Genomic DNA, 24,640 nt, shown 5'->3' on the forward strand with positions numbered 1-24,640 from the left:
TCTATTTTTTTTTTCTTTATGGGAAGGCCTTGGAGGGACTCAGAGGGGGCTGGCACTTCCCCCTCTCCCCCTTGCCTCTCCGAAATAAAGGGATGCAGCTGGTAAGGCAGCAGTTTCTGGAGCAGTATGGATGGGGTGAGAAAGTCATTACCTGCCTTGGGTTTCACTGTGGGAATGGCTGCACCTTTCACTGGGAAACACTCGTGTCTGGGGGGATGTGAGAAGGGGAAGCGAGGGAGGGGTGGGGGCAAAGGGGCAAGGAAAGGTCTGTAAAGCAAAAAGGGAAGAAAGAGCAAGAAGGGGATTGGGCTTTTTTTTTTTTTCACATGTAGAGTCTGAAATAAATTACCTGTCTCCAAAAACAGTGCATTAGGAGGAATAATCGATTGAACACGCCACAAACTCTTATTTTATGGCTCTGTGAGCCTGCCTGGTGCTGGGGAAGTGAGGGAAGAGAGGAGCAGTTGGACACAGCAGAGGGGACACTGCAGGGGGATGATGCTTTTGTCTTTCCTTTTTTCCTTCTTGCTATTTTTGTGGTTGTTGTCCTTCTCTCTCATTTTGTGGTTTGGTGGGGGCTTTTTTTCCACATTTTTCTAATGTCCCCTTGGGGACTTCCCCCTTTGTTCTGCTGGGGGGAAGCGAACTGGATCGTGTTTCTCCTGCTCCTGACTAAAAGAAATTACATCAGCCCAATGCGTTGAAGCATCTCCTCCCTTCTGCACTCCTCCCTGCCCCAAACTGCTTAGTACATTAGAGTTCAAGAGGGATTAGGATGTTTTTTCCCCTGTTTGTGATTCTGAGGGCTGGAAGCGTGGCATGGCAGTGGCAGAGAGGGCTCTGGAGGGTGCATCGGGCTGGTTTATCTCCATAGTTTGGGATGGTCCTTATGGAAGCTGAACTGCTTCTCCTTCATCCCTGGCCACCAGCCCATCCACAGGGACAACTTTCCTGTATCCCTTTGCACCAGAGCTGCAAACTGCACCCAGAACTTTCCCTGCTGAGGCAGCAGCAAGAAAAGGTCCTCAGATGGTTTGATGGCCTGGGTTCTGCATTCCCCATCCAAAAAGCCACATGGACACCTCCCTGACTTACAAGGCTGAGGAGCTGCAGGCAGCCCAGTGACCCTACAGGCTCCTGTACAGGGGTAGAGCCCAGAGCAGAGTGTGTCTCTCTGCATCCCTCACCCTTGGGGATGCCACGGTGTCAGCCCCAGGGCTCTCCCCAGCCTCACCAGGGCAGTGCTCCATGCATGGAGGCTGACCCCACTGCTTTCCTCTCCACGCACCCTCCGTGGCTGGTGCCAGCAGAAAGAGCACAGGGCTGAGGCTGAGACACACAAGAACAAAGGCACAGAAATTAAAAGACGATTTCCAGAGCCAAAAATAAACATGTGAAAAAGAGCAAGAACACGGCAGCAATTGGGGGAACGTGAGGATTGCTGACAAGTTCCCAGCCTAATCATGATATTTGCCAGGACGGTCATTAACTCCCCAATGGGAGGGGAGATATCCAACATTTTTGGAAGCCCTTGGGTCATTTCCTTGAGTTTTTCTGCCTCCCTGATATTCTGTTCCATACCCCGATGGGCCGGGATCGCAGGCAGCTCTCAGCAGCAGGGGCTGCAGCAGCAGAGAGCTCTGCTGCCCGTTTCCCCCCGATTTCCAAGCCCCCCAGTAGTCACCTGAGGCTGAAAAGCAGAGTTTTCAGAAAACAATGGTGGGACTCTCCATTTCACAGTGATCTTGGAGAATTCCCAACTGGAGTGGAAGTGCTAAAAGCAGTTGCTGAGAGCCAAGGCCCATGGAAGGAGCCAGCCCTAGGGAGTGGCAGCCCTGCTGCTGCTCTGAGCAAGCCCTGCGTGGCAACAGATCCCTTCTGTGGTTTCCATCAGAGAAGAGATCATCCCAGTTTACTCGGTCTGATGGGCCACAAAGCGACCAGATTTTAGGGGAACCACGTGTCAGGCAGCTCCTAGTCATCGTCTGAGCGTGGGTTCAGGGAAGTGCACTTGCCCACTTGGGAAAGTCCCTCCCTGTGCAGTGGCTACAAAGCCAGAAGCACTCGGCTTCCCCGAGAGGCCCACAGACAGGCAGCCAGCCAGCCTTGGCAAGGCATTCCCAGTGCCCTAAACCTCACTAACACAACCACCCTTTTGAGGCCCAGAACTCGAGGTCACGTTGCATACCTGCAGCCAGACATGCTGAGTGCAGGCGAGCCAGTAGCTCTGGGAAGCTGCTGTGCTTTACCCCAAGGTGCTGTGCAGGAGACATCATTAACCTTAAGGATCCAGCCACCTCAGTCCCCTCCTTTTCTGATCCATAATTAAAGTTGCACTGAGAAAATAAATCTTGTTCCTCACTAATGTGACGGAGGAGCGTGTTAAATTATGGCTCAGTTTATCAAATGATTGCCCAATGCAGCTACCTTCTTTAATAACTTATGATAAAACATGTCATAAAATGATTTGGGAATTAATACCTGCTGGATGATGCTGTGACAAACTGCTATAATATGTTTCGCTACAGGAAGGTGCGTGTTCTTGTTTCATTTAAAGAAGCTGCAAGTGGATTTAGTATTCATGTAAATAAGGGGCTGATTGACAGGCGAGGGCTTAAGAGAGCCCGTGGGTGGAAGAAGAGGATTGCCCTCGAAGCTTTGCTGGCGTTACCTTCCCATACTTCCCGCTCCCACGCTTTTCCACCGATGCCTGCACTGATTCTGCCCTCTTACATCCCTTCCTCTCTCTTTTCCCTTTCCCCCTCCTTGCACGCCTCCCTCCAATAACCTCTGGGAGCAACTAGGTCCAGCCCCCTTAGGAGCAGGCAGTTGGGCTCTGGGATAGACCAACTTCATCCTGCAATCACGTTAGTGACTGGAGGTGGATGCTGTGGCTTCCACCTCACCCTCGCTCAGAGGTGTTTACAAGTGGTTTGAGGATCTTTGTCAAAACAGAACCACTGGAGATGCCGAAAGGAAACCAAGAGGAGCAGAAGGGGGAAAAGGGAAAAACATCCTGTAAAAATATCACTCTGTTACACGGGTCACATTTGATTATCTCCTGCGAAAATTGAGTTCTCAGCGGGGGATGTAAATTTTTCACACTGCAAATCTGCTGCCAGGCTCTGCAGGGATTCTCCTGAAGGAGCTCTCGTCACAAGCCTCCTCCTTCCTGCACCCATCAGCACCATCCCGGGGCTCAGCAAAGCCACTGGCAGCCACCCCGCACCCTCCCCAGTGCCTAGCATTGACTGACATGGGACCTCTGAGCAGTGAAAGCAGGACAAAGCCCACCCTGGCAGTGAGGCCATGTCCAGGCAGCCCACTCCGTGCGGGACAGCAGGCAGCAAAGTATCTTGAGAAGAACCAGGTGCGGGCACAGGAATGAGAGGGAGGGAGAAGAAAATCAAGATGGTTTTGTTCATCCCCCATAAAGCTGGGAGAGTTTTACAAGTCACATTTACCTTCTTACTTAAACACCAAGATACTACCAAGATGCTGAGGGGATGGAACATCTCTGTGAGGAGGAAAGGCTCCAGGACCTGGGGCTGTTCAGCCTGGAGAAGGCTGAAGGCGAACCGTATCAATGCTCATCGGTCCCTAAAAGGTGAGTGTTGAGAGGATGGGGCCAGTCTGTGGTGGCCAGTGACAGAATAAGGGTAACAGGCACAGGCTGGAACACAAACAGTTCCACTGGCACAGGAGGAGAAAGTTCTTAGGTGCTGAGGGGAGGGAGCCCTGGCCCAGGCTGCCCAGGGAGGGTGTGGAGGCTCCTTCTTGGGAGGTTTCCAAACCCACCTGGACACGTCCCTGTGCTCCCTGAGCGAGGGGAACCTGCTTTAGCAGGGGGTTGGGCTGCAGCAGCTCTGCAGGGCCCTGCCCACCCCCACCATTTGGGGATTCTGTGAAGACAGGCAGCTGTGGCTGGGCAAGCTGCCCCGAGCCCCCCAGGAGCTGCAGCCCTGGGCGATACTGGCTGCCAGGAGCACCCCTATAAAGTCACAAAGCAGTTCTCGTAATTGGCCCCTGTTTTCCCACTCTCATAAATGTCCAAAGTATTTGCATTTTAGACTGAAATTCCCCATGTCCAATCTCTGCGCAGAGGAGAACGTCTGCGGGGAAAGTCTGAGCGAGTTTCCTTCATCCATTTGCAATTTATCAGCAAAAAATGGAGGATAAAAACCCAACTCTTTCTCTGAAGTGAAAATAGTCTAACCACAGTTTTATACAAAAATCATGGCAGAGGCAAAACAGCACAAGTTTGTAACTCAAACCCTGGGTAGAAGCACGAGCTTTACAAGGCTGGGGCTGGGGGCAGGGCACGCTTTAAAAATGAATAAATAAAAATTCCCACATTGTAAACTAAATTAGATAAATCCCACAAAACAAATATTGCATGTACTTGAGCCCTCAAACAATCAGCTCAGCCACTGCCCACTGTCCTGTTTTGTCTCCGTTAGCCATGAAAACTCGGGTGATGGTGCTTGCTGCCAAGATCCTCAGCAGAAACAGCTAGATTTAAGTAAATATTACAGAATATCCATAGGAAACACATTTCAAGTCGATAAGCACAAATGCATGAGCTACCAACCTCACTCAACACGCCGCGTCCGTCCGCAGGAGACGCGGGGACACGCAGCACCGCGTCCTCGCCCCGTAAAGCTACTGAGACTCCACTGCTGGATTTTGGAGGTAAATTGCTTACAAATGGGCCCTGGATAGATAGAAGTTATTTCACTGCAATCACTCAGTAAGAAACAAACAAAACTATCTCGTTGAATAAGGACTTTAATTCAAGTCAGGCTCTGCAGACAGTCTGTGAGTGAGGAAAGCCCCCAGAATGCTGACTTGCTGAAGACGATGAGTTCTCCTTTGTGTGGGGAGAATCCCCCACATGCAGCCCTACCTATCAGGAACTCCCATCAACCCATCAGGCAAGGACAGACTTCTCCTGCCACCACTGCCGATGCTGCCCGTGGTTTGCATCAAAAATCAAGGGAGATGCCTCCTGCCCTGACCTCCCAGCTCAGAATCATCTCAGCCAGACATGATGGAGGTGGTCACAGTCCAAGCTTTGAGGCTGGAAGCTCTCCACATCTCCTGGTGAGTCCTGTGATGGGATGCCCCATGGCCCATCAGGTGAAGGGACATCTTTAACATCTAAGGGGATGTGTTCAGACAACAGGAGAGTAGGAGGCCAGGGTGCAGAAGAAATAAAAGGCAGCTGTGAAGACAAGGTAACAATAGAGACATGGGCTTACCATGAGCATCCTCAACAGATAAGAGGACTTTCCTCCAGTAGGACACGAGGAGCACCAGTACCCCAAGGGAGCATCTGGGCTGGATGGAGCAGGGAGAAGGGCAGACCTTGCGGGTCCTGCCATGGTGGTGGCAGGATGGTGGCTTCTCCCTGGCTCACACATGCTGGGTTCAGTAGAGGATTTCAGATGCAGTGGTGCAAGTGGAGCTTGGAGCTATTTGCAAAGTTAGAAATGAGGAAGAAAATCAAGAACGTTTTCTTTACAACTTCATTTTCCAAAAACCCTCTCCCCTCTGTTTTTCATCTGGGGAGAGTTTTGAATTTCCATGTACTCGTTTCCTTTTCACATTCCAGCCTCCTCTCTCCAGTCTGTGAGCCGATGCTCATTGCTCAGACGCGCTTGCAGCTTGTCTGACACATGACGCCTTCCCAGGGGAGCTACAGACCTGCCATCTGCCCCACCAGCAGCCCCTGCCTGCCCCTTCCCTCCTCCGCAGCAGCCCTGGGGTGAGGGGGAAAAGGAAGGTTTGAGGGGAGTGAGCTGGGATCTAGAAAACCCCCCAATGCCTGGACGTGGGTGCTTGTGCCCTACATGTCCTTTTCACACTGATCCCTGGGTGCCTGGAGAGAGTGGTTGCCCGAGGGTGTTGTGAAATGGTGCAGGAGGGGAAGGGAGAGATCCCCAGGCAGGACCCTCAAATCCCACTGGAACCTTATTTCATCCCCCTCTCCTTCACTCTTCCCTGGGCATAGTCACTGAGTGCTGGGGTCACTCCATCCCCCAAGCCCAGGTGGGAGAGGCAGCCAGGGCACCAGCTCTGCCACCAGCATCTTTCACAAGAGGCCATTTGAACACTGCCTGAGACCATTTAAAACCTGACACGATCCCATAAACTCTGCCTACCTCCACTCGCATTAAACGGAATTGGCTGAAGCTGAGTTGTGGCTGAGCTGTAAGTCAGTTCATCCAGCTCCTTCCCAGACTCTTCTAAATGGGGGCTTAGGGGAAAAAAGAGCCATCGAGGAGCTCAAACTAGTAATAACGGTGTTACATTGCAGTAGAGAAAATTAAAGTTAAACATTAGGGAAACCTTTATAACTCTAACTAGAGTTCAGACCGTGGAACAAGCTGCTCAGGGAGACTGCTGAATTGCTTTCCCCAGAGATATTCAAGGATAAGGCTAAGTAGGCATCTGACAAGGATGGTTTACTGGCTTGATGCAGAGGATAAAACGGAGCAGGTGAGCTGGTTAGAGGCTCCTTCCAGCTATAATAACTCCGGGGGATCAGCGCAGGGCCCCTCTGTACTGGAACATCCTAAAGCATGTCCTCATTTTTCACAGCCTCTTGCATAGAAATGCACCACAAAGCACTTCCTAGTGCTAAGGGACAGAGAAACAAGGCTCCAGCACTGCAAGTACTTAGTGGCCAGTGCTTGGGAGCTCCAGAGGGCTACAGGAAACGTAAAAGCTCGGAACAAAGAAATCTGTAATAACACACGTCTGGGGAAATTGCTGGACGATGGGAATGGCTGCAGGAGGACTTCAAACCTCTCTCTCCAGAAGGCTGCACTGCTGGGACAGCAGAAGCAGAAGTTGCAACCTGGCCTTTGAACTGCTAAAGGTTTTCTGACGAAAGCCCTTGGACACAGTGACTGTCCCTCTGCCTTCCCCTCGTGTGTTTCTGGGCTGCCAAAGCAGCACAGGCGGGCGCTGCCTGAGCCCGGGACTGATGGGTCTCGGAGGGGCTCTGCTCCTCTGGGCACAGCACAGGTCACCCCTTTCCTGCAGGCTGACTGCTGCTTCTGCCAGCAAGAGCCACTTTCTAGAGAGGAGCTGTTCCAGCCTTGGGGAGAGAGGACACGGGAAAGCCTCTCACCTCTGCAGTGGGCACAGAGCTGCGATGCTGCTTCCACCATAAAGACCTGACAGGCTGGCACGTCACGCTGAGCAGAGGCATGTCTCACCATGACCCAAAAACAGTCCTTCAGCTAGAGAGAAAGAAGAGGAGGAAGGAGAAAAGGATGGCTGCCAGAAGGAGGAGCCGGCTGGGCGCACCAGGAGAGGGCCCCAGCTGCCTTCCCGGGATGGAGCCCCTGCTCCAGCCCGCACCATGTGAGAGGTGGGGGCCGGGGAAGAGCCTGAAACCAGCAGATAATCTCTCAATCAGCCCTAGCTAATTTGTAAGGCATTACTGAAATGTTGACTGTACATATGTTAGTGTTAAGTCAAGTGGAAGGTATGCTTGAAATGTGATAAAGAAGTGGCTCAAGGAAAGAGGAGGAGCACGGCAGATAAAGAGAAGGACCCAGGGCCACTCCGTGCCATGACTGCAAGTGCCCGCTGACAACGTGATGGGGGATCTTGCTCAGGGATGAGATTGCGATGTGTCTCATTCCTTTGCTGTCCCTGGCATGTGCAAACCCATGGGAGAGCCTTGGACACTGATGGTTACCCAGTTCCTCCTGAAATGTCACCCGTAGAAAAGTGTAAGGGAGGGCTGGGATGTGAGTGAAGCACAGCACTGGTGTGCAAGGAAATAAGGGTCCGGCTTAGGTTTCCTTCCACGCTGCTTTTGGGTGTGTTTCTTCCACTCAGACCTCTCTGATCCCTGTGGTTACCAGCACAGCTGGACAAAGTGGTGTCCTGTGCCAGGGCACTGTGCCCCTACTCCCCTTCACCGTGGCCATGCAGAACCCTCTGCTTGGATTTCTCCCAGTGCTGCAGCTTTGAAATTCTGAGGGGCAGAGCGAGAAAAAGGGAGAGAAAGAGAGCAGGATTTTCCTGGCCAGCAGATCCCTCCCAGGACTTCAAAGCCTCTTGGATTCATCCCAAAAGAAAATAAGATTTCTTTAATTTTCCAGCAGGATGGTGGGAGGAGCCTCCTTGCCAACCTCCACCGAGCGCCGTGGCAGAGCCGGACGGTCGCGCGCAACCCTTTCCCTGCAGCTCACCGGGGCAAAGTGCATCGTCTCCTCCTACCTCAGCTCCGAGCAGATGCAGCAGATTGAACGCCAGAAAGATTGGCAGCAGGAAACTGAATTTGTTCTTCGTCGCAGCAATTTGATATATCCACGTGCGGACTGCCTTCGCTGCCGGTAGCACCAGGATGCAGGGGCGGGTGTGCAGCGCAGCCTCCAGCTGCTACGGAGGCAGGAGAGGGCTTGTGTTTAATGGCTGTCATATTAGCAGTTGCTATTTAATATTTGATGTTTAGTCTGGTTTGTCTGCTTTTTTTCCCTTTAGGATCGGGTCTATTCCAAACAAACTGAGTCAAATCAGGCTCGGAGAGGAATTAGGTTCAAAGATAGAGCACAAATTGATTTCAGACCGGCCAGACGGCCAGCACACCTTCCCAACTCAAAGTGGGGTTCAGTTTCTGGCTGGGCTGACTGCTGCTGGGTCCCTGAGCATCTGCAGTGCTGCTGCAGGGCACCATGGGCTCTGGCAGATGGCTCCAGGCCCAGCATCTGGGGATGTTTCACCTCCATGGCCCCAGAGAGGTACCAGGTAGAGCTACTGGTGGGAATGGTCTCACTTGCCTTGTCCTACCTTTGGGATGGAGGAACAGCCTTCCAGCTCTGATGCAGCCTGCTCTCCATCAACACCCACAGACAGAAGCTCCTGCAAAAGAATCACCTCTGTCAGGGGTTTCCTCCAAGGTTTAGAAAACATCTCTTTCAAAAAGCCAGACTCAACCAATCCCAGTATCACTGGCATCTCCTTGGCAAGGTCTGGAGGTGTAATGTGAATGTGTGTTTTACAGCACGTGAGCTACAGACAGCTGGGAAAACAGTTAACGTTCCTGTTTCACATGCTCCATCCTGGTTTCACACGGAGCAGGCCTAGCAGCTGAACTCTGCCAAAACAGGCAACTGCAGGTATTTAACTTAAGAATGAGATTTGGGCCATGATGCACCGACGTCTCTGAGGTTTCTTGACACAGTGGAAACCACAGGGAGGATCTGGTCTCAGCAGGCTCAGCTTTAGGGAACAGCTTCATGCTTTGTGGTTTAGAGTATGGCATGGGAAATAGCACAGGCAGGAGCAAATACATGAATTTAGGGGGCTCCTGGACTGTGGTACCTCTGCCTCTCTTGCTGCTATCCTTTGCTGCTGCTAAAATGGAACATCTGTGAAAAAATAAAGAACAAGTGCAGATGTGCAGGAAGGAAGGGATGTATCCCCAGTTTGAGCCCCTTCTGCCCCTGCAGTGTGGAATGTCTTATGCCCAGGGATACCCTGAGGCTCCCCATGCTGCTGGCCATAGACATATGGCCTCAGAACAATCCTGTGCGTCCCACAACAGAGTGGGACACATCCTATCCTGGAAAAAGACACCAGCCCTTTGCAGATCTGCTCAACCTCTTCTTCCCTACCCCTGCCTCCTCAGACCCCAGGGGAAGAGAGAGGTAGACATTTGTTCTTGCCTAAATGAAGAGCAGGGTAACCCTAACGTGACCCCAGATGCCTGTGCTGACCTCCTCACCCAGCGAGCCTTCCAGAGCCGCTGTTAACCAGGAGCTCTGCAGCCAAGGCCAGACACCCAGGAGCCACGGCTGGCTGGGGGAGGATTAGGAGCCAAAATATCCCAATTCCTCCAGCAGTTACAAGGCAGCAGGGAGCACGAGCCCCAGGAGCTGTGCTGGGGCTCAGCCTGCAGTGCCACCACTGCTGCGGGGCTGGGAGGAGGATGGCTGTGTGGGCAGAGGGCTCTGCTGAACTTGGTGCTTTTCAGCCTGTCAGCCATCCCTGAGCCTCAGCCATTTCCAACTTGAAAGACAAAATCCATCCAGCCCCTGGCTCTCGGGACAGATCAGGGAGGATGGGTATGTGATTTTTGGTTTAATGCAATGTCTCGCTCCCTTTAGTGCTGAGGAAGAGGGTAGGGGAGCCTGAGCCACAAGGCACTTTCTCACAGAGAATCATTTTGGTTGGGAAAGCCCTTGAAGCTCCTGGAGTCCCCCCCTCCACTCACCCTGCCTAACCCATGGCCCTCAGCACCTCAGCTCCACGGCTTTGGGATCCCTCCAGGGCTGGGCACTCCCCCAGCTCCCTGGGCAGCCTGGCACAGGGGCTGACAACCCTCTCAGAGAAACAGTTCTGCCTCAGCTCCAATCTCAGCCTTCCCTGGGGCAGCTTGAGCCCATTTCCTCTTGTCCTATCACTCATTACTTGAGAGAAGAGACTGACTCCCACCTCACTACGACCTCCTGTCAGGGAGTTGCAGAGAGTGCTCCTGTTTCCCCTCAGCCTCCTCTTCTCCAGACTGAACAACCCACGTTCTCTCTACACGTATTTCTGCTTCCAGAGGTGATTCCCAAGCCAGGCAGGAGGGAATCCCAAGGCCACAGTGCTTTGAGCAGCAGAGTCAGGGGCAGTTTCTTACGCTTTCCTTCCGATGACAGATCCACTGCGGTGGCCTCAGCTGCTTGTCCCAGTGTCCCTGGTGAGTCAGGCTGGGGAATCAATCCAGCTGGAGGTCATCCTGTTGCAAAAGAAAAACAGGATTTGAGGAGATAAAGTGCCTGAAGCAGCCCACAGTTTGTGTGCTCAAACACTCCTGCCAGTGCAGGGAAGCAGGGGACAGGAGGGCTGGGGAAAAGAAATAGGTGGGACCGGTGCTTTCAGCAAGAAGTGCATGTCAGATATCAGGAGCACAGACCTGTAGTCTCTGGATCTTAGCTTTGGCTCCTGCTCACCTTCTCTGGTCAGCCTTTGCAGCCTTCAGGGGCGAGGGGGGTGACCTGGTGAACTGCAGATGCTCAGCAGCCCTTGGCCTGGCACCTTCTCGTCTGTCACCACGACAGGACACGGCGAAAGGCGACAGCGTGTGAGGGATGGAATTCGTTATTAATATCAAACATATGGGCAAACAATGTTCCTCAAGCAACATCAGAGGGCAAATCAAAAATACAGCACAGAGAGCCCTACCAGCCTTCAAAACCTGGTTTAGAATGAAAACTAAACTAGGAAGCAGCAGCATGGATCATGGGACACTGCAAACGAGGATGGGATATATTAAATTTCCAGTTTATGAAGCCAGTGTTATTTATTTATGATTATGCTCCAATGTTTAGCTTATGTACAAAGTAATGACTCATTTCTGAAGGAGCTACAAGTCGTATTTGGAAGAGTACATTTCCTCTACAAGGAAATGAGAAAAGTCAGTAGTCCTTTCGGTCCCATCGTCACAGGAGAAAGGTTTGATGTTTGCATCAGAAGATTTCCCTTGCCACTGTACCTCCTCTCCGAGGAAACTGCCTGTCCTCCAGGGTAGGAAACTCCTCTGTTGTTAACTCACTGTACTGGGGACAAAAACGTGTCAGCAGGAAAGTTTGGCTTCTGAGCACTAAGGATACAAAGCAGCCCCTTGACACTACACCATAAACAGGGCACACTTGGGGTTTGGGTGTGGAGCAGGCTGGTTTTGTTGGAGTAGATCAAAGCTGCCTTCTGAGGCTGGGGTCGGTGAGGGGTTGCAGACCTGACCTTTCCCTCCCAGCACCTGATGACCATCAGGAGCTGCTTGACATGCAAGGTGGCCTAGATGACAGGATGACATTGCAATGAGGACCCCTAAGCCACCTCAGCAAGCATTGCTTTCCTCTTTTCTTCCCCAAACACAGTGCCAGAGTGGCAGCAGCACTATTTCTCCCACAAACCATCCCCACCAAGACACCTTTTTCATGGCTGATCCCCAGCCTTGGGGTCCCAGTGGCCTGGAGCTGCTCACCACTCGCCCCAGGGTGGGAGGGAGCTATGCAAAGCCTCTGGAGGAAGCACAATCAGGCTGCTATTTAAGGCCTATTATCTCAACTCTGCTACAGGCTTCCTGATAATTCCCTGAATTAGCCAGGCAGCTTTGTTCTCGAGTGTTTTTGTCAGATATCTTGGACTACACCTCGGGGAAGGGGGGTGGGATGGGACAGGGCGGGAGGAGCAGGAGTGACAGGCACCACTGCTGCATGTTTACAAGTTCCAAGGCAGGAACTACAAGGCTAATTAATTTCTTATTAAGGAAGAAGTTGAAGGGTAAAGAAGCATAAAACCAGAGCTTTGGGAGATGGTGCTGAGTCCAAAGACACTCATACGCCTCTTTCCCTTTCATCCATGAGAATGAGGCCCCTTTCATACAGCAGGCACCTTGCTTTCTGGCTCTCCCTTTTATCACAGACATTCTGCCTTCCCAGAGACCTCTCCTTCAGCCCCTGCATTAGGGGCTGTGGGGTAGGGCAAAGCTTCTGTCACTGCAGCCCACTGGGGCAGGCAAACAGGGGATTTCTGGAAAGAGCTCAGAGTCCCAGGCTGATGCAGTCACAAAAGCTGGGATTCCATCCTGGAATTCCCAGCTGGGGACCCTTCCCAGAGTGTCATCCCAGACCCCACTGCTGTTAGAAAGCCAGAAGAGCTCCAAGAACTTCACACAGCTTGCAGGAGAGGTACCTGCTCAGGTCTGCAGGAAAGTCCCTCTGTGCTGTGCTTGTCCTTCAGGGCTGTTTCCTTCAGTGAGCAGGGGTGGCACGCAAGGGCACTGGAAATGGGGAGGGGGAAAGGCTTAGTAGAAGCAGGGATATCCTTGCTGCTGGAGAGGGAAGATTTGGGGTGCTAAAACACCAGCCAGAAGTCTTGAATTCTGGATCTCAATTTGATGACATCACTTTATGGCCTCAGGGGAAGATCAAAGCCCAGAGCGAGCTCCAAGGGCGGTAAGCAGACCTCAGCCCTTTCCCCATCAGCCCTGGGACCTGGTCAGGCTACCACAAGCTGGACCACAAGCAGCCTCCAAAGCCAGTGCAAGGACTGGGACACCTGGCAGCAGCAGCAACCCTGGTCCATCCTGCCCCAGAGTCAGCCCCTGACCACCACCTCATCATGTCCAGGGTGAGGGAATGTGGGGAGGGAGAAACTCTTTGCCCAGGTTTTGTTCCACCTTCCTGTTGCAAATCCTTCATGCAGAGACCAGGACTGCCTGGCTCCTCCAATGTGGCTGGAGGCTGAGGGCTGCCACGAGCAACTCACAGAGGCATCTTTCTTCTAGATGGGATTTGCTTCACACCATAGATTTTAAGCACTGTGAAAATTGGCCCATTTTGCCGTGTTGGACAGATTGTGTGTTTTATAAGATACCCTGTCCCAAAAAAAACATTAACTAAGCAAACATTACATTTTATCAAGCAAATAAGGAGTGGGAGGATGATCAATATACGTTTCTTACCTACACTTCTTGGAGAGGGGGAAGCAGGTTGTCTCCTGAAGCCATCAGGGTCACGAGGAGCTGCTGGTGGCACAGGTCTCCCAGGATCATGGTGGGGACTGGTCATGGGGAGCTCCTCACCCAGCCACAGAGCTGGGGGCTGCACAGTGGGATGAGGTGCAGCACTGAGCAGTGGGGAGGGCTGCAGGGCTTCCTCCTGCCCATCAGCCCCCAAAGCCCACGGGCACACACGTAGAACTCATGAAGCGATTTCTTCTCTCTCATTTACAGGAGTGGGTTGGTTTTTGGTTGGTTTTTTTTTTTTTCCTCCCCAGCTTGGAATTCAGTTAGCTGCATTTTTCATGCATAAAGTGCCTGAATTGGCCAGAGTTAGGAGAGGTCCAGCCCTTCCCCGCTCCCCCAAGGTGCTGGGGGAAATCACACAGTTCATTTTTTCTGGCTGCAGAATGCCTTTTCCTTCGCATTCTTCATCTCTCAGGTACTTAATCACTGTGTTTCCTATTCACATGTCTGGTCATTTCACTTGTGTCAGGGCTCCTTAACTAGGAAATATCAAGATGTTTTCACCCTAGAAAGCTGAGAAGCGTATAATTAGCCACCCAGGTAATAAATTACCTGTGCTGGCGACAGCCTACTGGGGGAACCTTTATTCTCCATCTCATCCTATTATGCTGAGCCAATTTAGCACATCTGTAGTTGTTTTAAAATAGCAATTTAGATGGAATCATAGCAAAAGGAAGCTTATTAACAACTTAGCTGCCAAGAGAAAGATGGAAGGGACAGAGGCTGCCATGGAGGGAGAGGTTTGTTCCTAGCTGGAGGACAGCACTTCAGGGGAAGGCAAGTCCTGCTGGTGCCTCTGGCCTTTGCATGGAGGAAGCTCCACACTCCCCCTCCAGCCTACCCTGGAGCCTCCAAGCAAGAACTACCAGGGCTAGGGAACCATGCAGATGTTTGTCTGTCTCATGACCCACACCTTCTGCACACAGGAGAGGACTGGGGGATGTCAGCTACTTTGAACATCACATTGCTGAGCCCTGAACAGCCCCATGATACTGCTGCTGCTCCACAGCCCGCATCACCCTCATCTGCTTACCTCGAGGACAAGGGCAGGACAGCAGTGAGGTTTCCCAGTGTCTCCAGCTGCCAGAGCTGTCCCCCACATCTGTTAGTGCCTGGTCCCCAGCTGCAGGGCCCTGCAGCATTGCTCCTTCAGAAACCTTCCAAGCCTGGCACCACTGCGTGAGGCATTGAGCTCTGCAGGTGAGAATTGTGGTGGGCAGCTGAGACCTCAGGCCACCAGCCAACTACAAAACACCAAGAGTGACTGTTGGGAAGAAAAGAGCAGCTCCAGTCTGGAGGAGGAAGAGAGAGAATTAATATCAATGCACATGTAAATAAGAGCAGCCAGTTTGTGCCTCTGTGCCACACAGCTGTAGCCACAGTGCAACAGGATCTCAGCCCCACAACATAGCTGCTGAAGCGCATTTGGCAGAGCCAGTGTTTGCTCAGATGGGCACTTTGTCAGCCCACACCTTTACCTAAAGCTCCCTGTGCATCATCTGGGCCAGACTGGCTTTGCTCCATCACAATCAACAGGAGGGTTTGCTCAGCAGTAGCTCAGGTTCCCTGCATTAGCCACTGATGCCAAGTGCTAACCAGGGGGTCTGTGCCTTGGTGCTATCTGCTGAGTAGATGAACCATTCGTGTCACCAAGCAAACCTTTCCTCCATGGTCTCTCCATTATCCATCACCTGAGCCCTGTGTTTTTGCTGCAGTGACCAAGACTCTCCCGAGAGCCAGGCAGGATCTCTCCACCTCTGGCAGGAGCATGTGGCCTGCTATGAAACCTCCTCATCCCACCTTCAGACTGAAATTCAGTTCCTCTTCAGGCTGCCATGGAGCATTCTACAGTTATGGCGGTACTGGGGGGAATGCACATTTTTTAGCCTAATATAAGAGGCATGAGAGCCCACAGGTCCACTTTGAACCCCACACACAGGCCTGAGTCTCCCCTCCTGCCTCCTTGCCCACACACAGCTGCTCCAGCCAGGCTGCTCAGGCACCCTGTGAGAGGCTGTTCCCATGGCCCTTTTCCAGCAGGACAGTTAATCCTAGCCTGACTCCTTGCAACAAGGACAGAAACCCACATGAAAGACATTTTCCAGTTTCCTGTCCTGTCTGGCAGCCTGGAGAGCATATCTATTTTGAATAAAGCATCCTGGCATTTCCCCTGCCATCACCTAACCGCTCCTTCAGTTACCTCTCCACCTCTGCTTGCTGCTCCTGGAAGCTCATCCGTGCCCTAGATCAGCATTAGCCCTTCCAAACAAACGAGCTATCAGTCATTGCTCACAGCAAGCAGGGCTCTGAACTTTGTGGGTCCTCCCAAGGCCACATCACACACTGTTGGGGTTTTTTTCCCTTACAAACCAAACCTTGTCATCTTTTAGTAAACAAGAACAGAAAGGATTTGATAAATCTTTCACTGTAGTCCTCTCCAGGGCACTGCTGTGAGTTGCCATATCCTGTCTGATGCTGCAGGCTGCTTTTATAAAGGGATCCCCATACCATGGCAACTGGATCATCCCCAGGTGGTAGCGTGAGCATGAACTGATTCCTGGCTTGGTGGGACGCTGGGGCTTAGGCAGAGCCTGGAGGTTGTGAGGACGAGCAGCACATTTGCCTAAAAAAGGCAGAGCAAAGCAGGAGAGGAAGCTCTTCCCTGCAGTTTTATTTTCCCTTTCTTATTCCTTGTTTACACAGGTTTTTCACGCTCTGTGCTTATACTTTTGCCCTTTGCAAATGGAAAAGAGTAACATGACACGCTAAAGTGCTGACCCTGAGTAACTATGTGCAACATCTCTCCGTATCAACTCACCCAGCCCATACCCAGTTAATCAGCTCCTGGAAAACCAGGTCACGTGTGAACAGCTACACTTTAGGCTCCAAAAAAGAACTTTTTCGTACGTTTGAAGGGCAGCAATGCCTCTCTCCCGTTGAATTCTGACACCTTGGCCATGTGCAGATCTGTGGAGGCCAAGCCGTGCCTGGAGCCTCCAGAAGTTCAGCTCCCATCTCAGAGGTGCCCATCTCACAGACTCCCGCACTCTCCTCTGGCCAGATGGCTCCCTGCAGCAGACTGTTGTCAAATTACCACTTTCTGGAACCACTCAATGTATCATTTGCCTTATGCTTTCATTGAATGGATCATTGACCCCACTTTTCCTCATTGTCTTTGATTATCCGAGGACATCCCCTTCACTGCCTCGTGCAGAGTTCCCTGGAGGATCCCACCCCTTCCACACACAAACCAAAGCAAACACCCTCTTGTTCCTCAGAAGTCTGGATCCATCCCTCTGATGAATCATTCCCCTGTATCCACATTTCTCTGAAGGACAGAGAGCAGAGGAATGGTTGTGGGTTTAGTCAAAACTAAATTCATGAAAAGAGGGGGAAAAAAAAATCTACTTGACTCAAGCATTAGTTAGCAAATCAAATTACTCTCCACTTCATCTGTATTATTTAGGCTTAATTGTATTACCGGGTCTGTAATACAGTGAAAATACAATTATTGGCAGAGGGATTGCAAGAATGGCATCTTTAGGAAAGCAGAAAGAAAGGGAGCTTGGCTGGTATTGATGAAGGGGCTGAGAGCTACCCAGTGCTGAGACAAAGACTTTCCTTCTGCAGGGATTCCAGCTCATATCCTAAATTAGGCTGCAGCTGATGCAAACGGATTCCTCTCCCTGGTCACCAGGTTTTATATGGTATCACCAAGCTGCCACAGAGCCGCCGGTGACTCGGATGCTGCTGAGGACCTGAGCCAGAACAGGGTTTGCTCTGCCCATCAGATGCTCCATCCAACACCTGGCTGGCCGTGCCAAGAGTCACGCTGCTGTTCTGCAGCATGGCGAGGACAAGCAGCACACTGATCGCTCTGCCTCGTGTGCTTATTGAACCTGACATTGATTTTACCATCCCAAGCCCCGCTGCACAAACCCATCTGCACAGTCATCATTACTCACCACTGCCCAGACCCCAGGGCTGGCTCCTGCTCCTCCTGCAGTTACCCATGGCATCAGCATCCTGGATGCCATGTCAGCAAGCCCAAGGACCAGCCTGGGTTTATGATGGGAAAGGGTTTTGGCCCTGGGACTTGCCCAATATGACTCTTGTAACAGCACCTGCGAGACTCTGCTAAAGGCAGAAGAGAATTTCCTCTCTGGAAGTTTAAAGACAAGTAGGACTCAGAATAATTAAAATCCCTTCTGCAATGCCATTAAATATAAATACAAATGGTGTTAATATCTCTGGTTACTACAAGAGCATTCCCAAGCACCCTCTAATTGTCTAATTAAATCACTGAGGGCTTAGGTTAGTGACAACGTAATCCTTAATGGTGCTTTTCTTGTACATTTATATAAGGTACTGTACAAGATAGTTGTTTATCTAATTAATCCCCAAGGTCAGATCCAGAGCTGGTGTGCAAGGTAATGTAATTTAGGTCCCTTGTATTTTGTCAGGCTTGCTCAGACCTACTTACACCAAATTGCTGCACAGAAGGAGACAAAGTAACGTGGCAATTGCGCTTGGAGTGGTAGGGCACCTTCCTGGAGCACAGATCAGCTTTGCCTGGCTCTCACCCAGGCATCCCCCTCCTTCAGGCTGCTGCTGCCCTTGCAGCTGGGCAATCTGCAAAGGGAAGAGGTGAGTAGTTCACAGGGCAGGCTGAGGAGGGTGTCCCAAGACAAAGGAGGGGTTGACAAGTCCCAAGACTCATCTCTAGAGCTCACCACCAGCTCCTTGCATAGACAGAGTGTACCACACACTGCTCTTGCATATGGGCATAGTCTGGGGGAGATGGAGAACTTCTGTCCTGCAGGACAATTGAGAATGGGACAAGACATTTTTTTCCAGAATGAGCTGGAAGAAAGAGGAGTTGAAGCCCCTCATGCTCCCATCTCCTCCATGGCAAGGCCCCAGGCTGTCCAAGCAGAGCCCCAACCCCAGACAGCACGGCCCTTGGAGGAGGAGAGCCCTTCACTGCCATGGGGAGCATGCAGGGAACAGGGCAGGCAGAGCTGCCCACACTGCTTAGGGAGCTCTGGGGTGAGGTGAGATTTAAAAACCAGACAGGAGTGGAGAGCAGGGGAAGGTCTGAGAGCAGCACCCTGCCATGTTTTGAAGCATGCCAACTCCTGCTGCTCCCACTCCCAACCACCTCCTCTCGCCAGATGAAGGGAAGCTCAAGCGCCACTCATCACAAACGCCAAAAAAGAGGCAACTTTCCTTTCATTTCCCTCCCTTTGAAATGATGAATTCCCCCCGCCCGCCTCCACCGTTGGATCAGCCAAGGCTGATGGCTGTGGATAGCAAGGGTTCGGTCTGAATTCCTGGGCAGGCTGTCAAGTTGTCACAGATCGCCCATGTGCAGCGAGTGGATGGTGCTCCATTGTCCACAAATCAGGAACAGATGTGAACATCCTGACAGGCACGGGCTCCCGCTGCAGCCTGCAGCCGCCCAAAGAAAAGGGAAGCCGAGCTCCCAGAGATGTGGCGACCGCTTCTCCCCCTCCCCGCCCCGTTCCTCACAATGAGATATGCAAAATGTTAAGAACAATAGGCACGTTATGAATAAAGATGTGCAGCTGGGCAAATAATAACCCCTTCCCAATCCATGCCAGCCTTGACCCCTGAATCAGCCTCAAACTGTGGCTGGCAGCACTGCTGGAAAACCCACCCCAAAAGAGGTGAAGAAGAGCTCCTTCACCATTCCCCCCCTCCCCACCCTACAAGGTAAAGGGTGGTATCCCCAGCACGTGCACATAGCACCAAGCTCAACACCTTCCTAATCCCAGCTGCATCCTGGGAGCATCTATAATAAACATAATAAACGGCCTTGGCATGACTCTGCTAGTCTTGTTCCCAAGAAGTAGCTCTGGGCCCAGGAGCCCTGCTAGGAGACCTTTAAGACGACTAGTTCAAGTGTCTGGCCTCATCCAGCATGAGTCACTGAGTCAAAATTTGGCCCAATATAAGTGCAGCTGAGCTGGTGCTTTTCAGAGCTGCTGTGCCAGGGCTGTGTCTTCATTTCCACAGTCGGGTCTGGACGATCCCCTGTGACGTTCCTGGCTTTTCTGTTTTCCTTTCCTTTACACCATTGTGAATGAGTTCTCGCTCCACTGGAATCCACAGCAGTGTAAACACTCTTGTTTGCAAGCAGAGGGCTGTCCTTTTCTTAAAGCTTCAACTGGTGGAGAGTAGATTTCCGCTTATATTTGTTGTATTTCAAAACAGAAGCAAATGTTTATAGCTGTGCTGTAAACCACCATAATGTGGGACAGATACTTTACAGAAGCCGTGCTCGCAGACAAAGGCAAAGTGGAACTTCTGGGTTAGCCTGGGAGCTTGGCTCTGCAAGGCTGCTCCCGCGTTAGAGGCACTTACTGAGCATCAGCCACATCCCACACATTTGTAAAATGACACACGCACTGAAGTCATGCACCGCCAGAAATACACATGCACTGAGTCACGCTCCTGTGAAACACCCCTTGCGTCGGGTCCCACATCTCTGCCGTCTCACACACTCCTGCTGCCCAGCCGCCCTGGCAGCATCGACCCTGCCGGGCAGCAGTGGGGCAGCTCTGGCCACGCCACTCACACCCAGGCACTGGTGGCATTTAGCTCCAAGCATCACCTCCACAACTTGGGGTGCACGCTCCCTCTTTCATCACCCAAACTGACATCAGGACCTACAGGGAAGTGGTGAGACTTCGCTGCCATCCCCCAGACCCCAGGGGATGGTCACAGGTCTCCACAAAGCACTAGGAAGTCGCAGCACCCCTCGCACACCTCTGAGGCTGGAGCCGGGCGCATCCCTGGTTCCTGCTGTCTCTCTGAGACCTTCCCTGACAAACAGTTTCGGTGACCCAGGAATGTTATCTTAGTAAATCGAAAACGTAAACATTTAGGTTCAGACTGTGCTGAATGGATTTGAAAATGAGTTATGGTAGGAACCCGGCGAGGAGTCTGAGTTTGGCTTGGCAGTTGCCTCCTTTGCCTGGAACCTGCTTTTCAAGATTAAATACGATACTCTGCAATACATCCAAAACGTCAATTACTCCGAGTCTCTCAGGTTTGCAATTACAGAATGCAAGTCATGTTCAGCATTTTATGAAACTGCTTTTTTTGGCATAGACCATCTTTCTCTTATTGTAAAAAATAACTTTCAAATCAAAGCATTAAATCAAGGCACATAGGCTGGGAAGGGACGCGGGGCTGAGGCTGGGCTGTAAACTCTCCCAGTGCTGTAACTGGAAGGGAGCTGAGCGAGCCGGTTTCTGCTCCGGGAAAGGAGAGCACCGAGTGGCAAATCAGGGGGAAGGAATGTGGAACAGTCTCGGCTGAGGAACGCCTAATCCCACCATCATGGACTTAAATCCCACAACCGCCTTGTTAGAACCCCCCCCGCAGGGCAGGGGGAAGCGAGCCTGGAGAAAACACCTCTCCCATCCCACTGGAATCTGAACAGCACCGTCACAGCTTGGGTTTGAGCGTGCCGCAGCAGCAGCTGCAGGCGCTTGCTTTCAGGCTTTTCCAAGCTTTAGGTCTCTGCTGCCAAAGGCACTCTGACCCCTTTCTTCCTCCGCATCTGCCGGGTGGGGAGGCGAGTGCAGGGGATTGGGGAACGCTGACCTGGGCTGGATGCTTGTTTGCAAGTTGCCGCATCCTTTGAGCAGAGGGTGTGCTGGGGGCAAGGTGGGCTCCCCAGGGAGGGTCAGGAACTGGCTGCCTCTATTGGAAACGAAAGGCAAATTCCCTGACAAAGCTTAGGAAGGAGTGTATTGTCTCTGAGCTCCTAAGTCTGCTCTACAAGGAATCACTTTCTGTTGTGATTTTACCTGTCACTTCCCAGCATTTCAAGTCCCATCAGATCCTCCAAGGTCAGGGGAATCCCTCAGCGCTGGATCTTTAAGGATGCTGTCGTTTGTGTCACTCCTGAAGGGAAGAGCCAGCAGACCTGGTAAGACCTGTGCTTCGGGAGGCACCGAGGCCAGACACGCCGCCAACCTCGGCTGGGTTTAATGAGACCAGGGACGCTGACACCCACCCCGCCTCCCGGCAGCACGACCGGATTCCTGGCTGGGCAGCAGATTTCCCTCCTGCTCCGGTTTCGGTCCTGTTGATGTTCCTCTGGCTCAGCCGCTTACGCCCTGTTGCTGTGTGGGGCTAAACCGGGGAGGCTCCACGCTGGGGTAGGGTGCAGCCAGCTCTGGATAAGCACTTTTTCATCTGTGTACACATTTATTTCTTTCTGACGAGCAGCTTTGGAATGGGGAGCTGTGAGATCCCAGGTTTGATGGTTCCAGACCAGATTCAGTTGCTAAAAGCCCAGCAGCACCAGTATCACTCTCTCCCAGTGCCAGCCTTGCACCAAGCATTAAAAACCCCGGTGCTGTTGTGTGGGGGCACAGAGATGCTGAGAGCATCCCAGCGCTCAGCCGGGCCCCAGCTTCCAGAGCTGCTGCCCCAATGCCTTTCAACAGCCGTGGATTCATTTGCTGCAGGGTAAGGGAGAGGGAGAGCGCGTCTGGCAGAGGCACAAGGAGGCAGGAACCAGAAGCCGAATGAAGGCTGGGGCTGGCCAAGGAGTCTGAAAAATCCCTGCAGTTGGACTCACACACGCCGTTTCCCCAGACCCCGCCACGGGCTTGGGCCCCTTTTGGATGCTCTTCCTGGGGATGCAGGTGCACGGTGTTAAGAGATCATTTCCTGCTTGCACCACAGCTTCAGGGATGGATTTACCACTGGGTTAAGTTCACCCTCCTTCGCTCTCAATCTGGTTGGGTTTTTTTTTCTTGCTTGCCTCCTCCTGTATTCCCCACAAGCACCTAAAAAACAAACCCTGGGCAGATCTGCTGCAGCACTGGAGGCAGGGCTGTTCGCAGGGGAAAAACCCAGATGGTGTCCCAAAAGACATTGGTTCTCATCGAGGGAAGAGACAAATGGCTCCACGGTGGGGCTTTTGCAATAGATAAGGAACTCAGGGAATATCAGAAAATGCAAAAGGCAGAGAGAGGCAAGGAAGGAGAGACAAGCTGAAAAACAGGCAATGATTCCCCCTCAGCTGAAGAGGGCTTTAATTGCCAATCACACAAAGGTGATCAGCAAAACCAGCCTGAAGTGGAGAGTTCATTTGAAACACATGCAGCGACTGCTTAAGTTGCCAATGCAAGTGCAATTAAGCCCAGGAGCTGGTGAGTGGGGCCTGCTGGAGCCAATACAGATGGCCCCACACTACCAAGGCTCAGAATAAAAGCCTCTCTAATTGCACAAGTCGAGGAAAAGGCAGAGATTTGCCTTCTGTTGTGGGTTGGTTTTGTTTTTTGGGGTTTTTTTTTTTCCCTGTACCAGTGTGAATCTTTAAAAAAAAATAGACCACTCTGACACCCTCACAAAGTCAAGTGAACAACTTGACTCCAGCATTAGCAGCTCCTTTGCCTCTCACAGCCTGATTCCCTGCATCTCACCTGTGGATTGCCTGCAAAAGGGGAAAGCTTTGCTTGCTCAAAAGGGAGAGATTTGCAAGACAAAAGAAGAAGATCGACCTCTCTGTGTCAGGCAGACAAAGTGCAGTCACACAGCTCAGTTATCCCTCCTTTCCTCTCTGCCCTCTGATTTAAGTCCCCCCTTGTGCCTTCAGTTCTCCCATTTGGAGACATTTTCATTTCTAATTAGCCAGACTTTTAGGATGCTTAAGCTGGTCACTCATCTGCACTAATGTAGTGCAAGAGCAGCGTGGTTTAATAACTAGCACTGGATAGAAACAAATGAATGGCATAATAAAACACAGATCATATCTATCTTTTACACCACATTTGTAATTTAGAGCATAGGTTAAACGAAACTATATTAAGAAGGGAGAATGCATAAAAGGAAGCATTTTCATAGTAAAACTCACCTGATAACTGTTTGTGTGTGCTCCCATTCTTGCTGGGGAAACCCAAATGATGCAGCCACAGAGCATCCTCTGGGGTTTTGGCAACGTTGGTCTCTGAATGTCATTGCCATCCTGGAAAAAGCATTCACCACAGCTGCCCTAAGAGAAGAGGATGGAGATCAGCACTCCAGTTACTTCCTGGAAATGTTCTATTCTTGGGAGCTCAGTCACCCTTTATCAGCAAAGAATCAGGTCTTAACTGCAAAATGAGTGATGCTTGGAGATGGAAACCCACTGTAAATCATGATGTTATCTGGGTGAAGAGCAGTCCTTCAACAGGGCACAGAGCAGTGAGCCCTTGGTATTTGCAAGCACCAAAAGGGATTTCCCCCCTATACTGTCCTGTCTGTTCTTCTGGCAAGAAATTAGTGCTGGTGAAGGGTAACAAAGCAGCAGGACATCACTGGCCTTGGGCAAACAGGTCCAGCCCCCACAGACCTGCACAAACCCCACAACAGAGGATTAAGTGTCACAGATGTTTATCTCTTCTGCTAAAACAATACAAGTAAAAATCAAAACCAAGTCCTTCTATCACCTGGTGCTTCACAAAGCAGAGGGCACCCACCCATCTTCTTTCAAAAAACCTCTCCTGATACATGGATGGGGAGGAAGAGGAAGAGGAGATCTCATCAGGAAACACCTTGAGCTCCAAATCTGTAATTTTTCACTCTGGCTTTCTCCAGCCCAGCACATAGGGCAGCTCACATCAGTTTCCTTCCAGTACAGCACAGGGAAGCAGCGATGCCTTGTCAACCTGCAACTGCAGCCTCTGGGTTCCAGAGAGATGCTGGGGAGAAGCTATTTCTTTGGTAGGTGTTCCTACAGTGCAATCCAACTTTGAAAGCAAAACCCAGTCCCCATTCTATGCTGTATCTCACACAAACCCGCAGGCTCAGCCCGCTGCCACGGGCTGCTGGCCGGGCTCCAGCAGCGCTCCCGGCGAGGCCGAGCGCCTGTCACTGCACCATGTGCTCCTTCTCACTCACTCCCCAAGAGAGGTAATTGTGGATGGAGTGGAAAGCTTTCCCAGTAAGGCTTTTGGATTGTTGTCTGTATACATGTTGCTGTGTGTTTATACTGGGCTGGAGAGGGTGTATTAAAACAGGGGACGATCGCACGCTCTTTGAGCGTGTAATTACTAGGAACGATATTGATACATC

The 24,640-nt window shown here is 51.6% G+C and overlaps 1 long non-coding RNA gene across 3 annotated transcripts; it reads right to left on the bottom strand.

Moving 5' to 3' along the window:
• Positions 1-4,808: 4,808 nt before the first annotated feature.
• On the bottom strand, positions 4,809-21,545 carry LOC133626583 (uncharacterized). 3 transcript variants are annotated; one of them, XR_009819644.1, is made up of 10 exons: positions 21,382-21,545; positions 14,574-14,832; positions 13,478-14,053; positions 10,962-11,054; positions 10,649-10,747; positions 8,812-8,883; positions 8,242-8,403; positions 7,139-7,250; positions 5,368-5,474; positions 4,809-5,224 (listed from the first exon to the last, which is right to left on the bottom strand). It is a non-coding gene; the product is annotated as an uncharacterized LOC133626583 (long non-coding RNA). The 3 variants fall into 3 exon arrangements; XR_009819643.1 differs by having other exon boundaries at positions 4,809-5,474; positions 13,478-13,616; XR_009819642.1 differs by having other exon boundaries at positions 4,809-5,474.
• Between the last annotated feature and the right edge of the window lie 3,095 nt (positions 21,546-24,640).

Source organism: Colius striatus, chromosome 13, assembly GCF_028858725.1.
Source record: "Colius striatus isolate bColStr4 chromosome 13, bColStr4.1.hap1, whole genome shotgun sequence".
Taxonomy (NCBI): domain Eukaryota; kingdom Metazoa; phylum Chordata; class Aves; order Coliiformes; family Coliidae; genus Colius; species Colius striatus.